The 3,132-nt window shown below is 40.9% G+C and overlaps 1 pseudogene; it reads left to right on the plus strand.

The window, feature by feature from the left end:
- The first annotated feature begins 152 nt into the window (after nt 1-152).
- Nucleotides 153-995, plus strand: LOC126391646 (uncharacterized; annotated as a pseudogene).
- The last annotated feature ends 2,137 nt before the right edge of the window (nt 996-3,132 follow it).

The raw sequence follows: 3,132 nt of genomic DNA on the forward strand, positions 1-3,132 counted from the left end.
TTAGTTCCTCATTAGTTCATCAGTAACTACTCTAATTTTGTGTACCGTAGTTCCTCAGTAACTACTTATTAGTTCCTCATTAGTTCCTCAGTAACTACTTTAATTTTGTGTACCTTATTGTAAAGTGTTACCCATTAGCTTAACAATTAGCGATGGCTTCTCCTTCTGCTCGTTCTTGCTCAGTGTGCGAGATGTTTAGCTATGCCTCTGCCTCCTTTAGCGACACTGGTAATTGTAACAAGTGTAGTTTATTTGCTGCGTTGGAGGCAAGGCTCAGTGAATTAGAAGCGTGGATCCGCACCATGGAAAATCACTCGCTGCGGTAGTTAGCCAGCCCTCTGTAGCAGGTGTGGAGCCACATAGCATTGCCTCTGCTCACGGTCCCCCAGTAACCCCCGTGCAGCCGGGAGGCTGGGTAACTGTCCAGGAGAAGCCCATGGTTCATCACCAGCCTGTTCATGTTTCTAACTGCTTTTCCCCACTCAGTGACACACCCGCTGAGGAGAAAACTGATCATTGGCAGCTCTATTCTGAGGAACTTGAAGTTAGCAACACCAGCGGCCATAGTCAGATGTATCCCTGGGGCCAGAGCGGGCGACACTGAGTCAAATTTAAAACTGCTGGCTTAGGCTAAACGTAGATTTAATAAGATCCTTATTCACGTCGGCGATAATGACATCTGGTTACGCCAATCAGAGGTCACTAAAATTAATGTTGCCTCGGTGTGGGAATACGCAAAAACTATGTCGGACTCCGTAGTTTTCTCTGGACCCCTCCCAAATCTGACCACTGATGACATGTTTAGCCGCATGTCATCATTTAATCGCTGGCTGTCCAGGTGGTGTCCAGCAAACAATGTGGGTTTCATTAACCATTGGCAAACTTTCTGGGGAAAACCTTGTCTTATTAGGAGAGACAGCATTCATCCCACTTTGGATGGAGCTGCTCTCATATCTAGAAACCTGGCCAAGTTTATTAGTAATTCAAAACCCTGACAACCCAGAGTTGAGACCAGGCCTCTGAGTCACAGTCCTATACGCTTCTCGGAGCTTCTAGTGCAGTTACCCACCCATAGTTTTATACAAACGGTGTCTGTCCCCCGACCACCTAAATTATCTAAATCTAAAATTAAACAAAGAGGAGCTGTGCATAACAACCTAATAAAAATTAAAACCTCTTATGTGACAGAAAGACAAAACAGGAAAATTAAATGCGGACTGTTAAATATCAGGTCTCTGTCATCGAAAGAAGTGTTAATAAACCAATTAATATCAGATAATCATATTGATTTACACAGCCTCCCTGAAACCTGGCTCTGTCAAGATGAATATGTCAGTCTAAATGAATCCACTCCTCCCAGTCATAATAATACCCACATTCCTCGAGGCAGCGGCCGAGGAAGGGGAGTTGCAGCCATTTTTAACTCTAGTCTGTTAATCAGCCCTAAACCTAAACTAGATTATAATTCATTTGAAAGCCTTGTTCTTAGTCTTTTACATCCGACCTGGAAAACCCCGCAGCAACTTTTATTTGTTATAGTGTACCATGCTCCTGGCCCGTATTCTGAATTTGTATCTGAATTCTCAGAGTTTTTATCCAGTTTAGTTATTAAATCAGATAAAGTTATTATTGTAGGCGATTTTAACATTCATGCTGACGTTGATAATGACTCCCTGGTTACTGCGTAACGCAGTATTAGACTCCATTGGCTTCAGTCAGGGTGTACATAAACCCACTCACTGTTTTAACCATACCCTCGATCTAGTTCTGACGTATGGAATTGAAATTGATAACCTAACAGACTTTCCACAGAATCCCTCGCTATCAGATCATTATTTGATTACTTTTGATTTCTTTTTACTCAATTACACGCCACTCAGCAACAGTTACTATACTAGATGTTTATCAGATAGTGCTGTCGCAAAATTTAAGGAAATGATTCCTTCGTCGTTAAATTTAATACCATGTTTTCTGTAACAGAGGTTTCCCGTACCGACTTTAAACTCTCCCGAATTGATCATCTTGTCGATAGCGCCGTAGGCTCGCTGCGAACAACACTCGACTCCGTAGCACCTCTTAAAAAGAAGTTAATAAAGCAAAGAAAGTTCGCTCCTTGGTATATCTCTCAAACCGGTAAGTTAAAACAAATATCGCGAAAATTTGAAAGGAATTGGGGATTAACCAAACTGGAAGAATCTTATTTAGTCTGGGCAGACAGTCTCAAAATGTATAAGAGGGGCCTCCACAATGCCAGAGCAAACTATTACTCAGCTTTAATAGAAGACAATAAGAACAACCCCAGGTTTCTTTTCAGCACTGTAGCCAGGCTGACTGAGAGCCACAGCTCTATTGAGCCTTGTATTCCTTTAGCCCTTAGCAGTAATGATTTTATGAGCTTTTTTAATGACAAAATTCTAACTATTAGAGGCAAAATTCATGACCTCCTGTCCTCAGATAGTACCTATCTGTCCTCAAACACAGTTGTAAGACCTAATATATATTTAGATTGCTTCTCCCCGATTTCTCCTCAACAATTGACCGCAGTGATTGCTTCTCCCCGATTTCTCCTCAACAATTGACCGCAGTGATTTCTTTATCTAAATCATCAACGTGTCTCTTAGACCCCATCCCAACTAGGCTACTTAAGGAAGTCTAACCTTTAGTTAACACTCACTTATTAGACATGATCAATATATCTTTATTAACAGGATATGTACCACAGTTTTTTAAGGTAGCTGTAATTAAACCTCTCCTAAAAAAGCCCACCCTGGATTCAGAGGTGTTAGCCAACTATAGACCAATATCTAATCTTCCCTTTCTTTCAAAGATCCTTGAGAAAGTAGTTGCGGACCAGCTGTGTGATTTTCTCCATGATAATAATTTATTTGAAGAATTTCAGTCAGGATTTAGAGTGCATCATTGCACTGAGATAGCACTGAGATAGATAGTTGAAATTACAAATGATCTTTTGATTGCTTCAGACAAAGGACTCGTCTCTGTACTTGTTTTACTAGATCTTAGTGCGGCATTTGACACAATTGACCATCAAATTCTGCTACAGATACTGGAACACTTAATTGGCCTAAAAGGTTCTGCACTAAGCTGGTTTAAATCTTATTTATCTGAGCGTTT

This window comes from Epinephelus moara, chromosome 6, assembly GCF_006386435.1.
Source record: "Epinephelus moara isolate mb chromosome 6, YSFRI_EMoa_1.0, whole genome shotgun sequence".
NCBI classification, from domain to species: Eukaryota; Metazoa; Chordata; class Actinopteri; order Perciformes; family Serranidae; genus Epinephelus; species Epinephelus moara.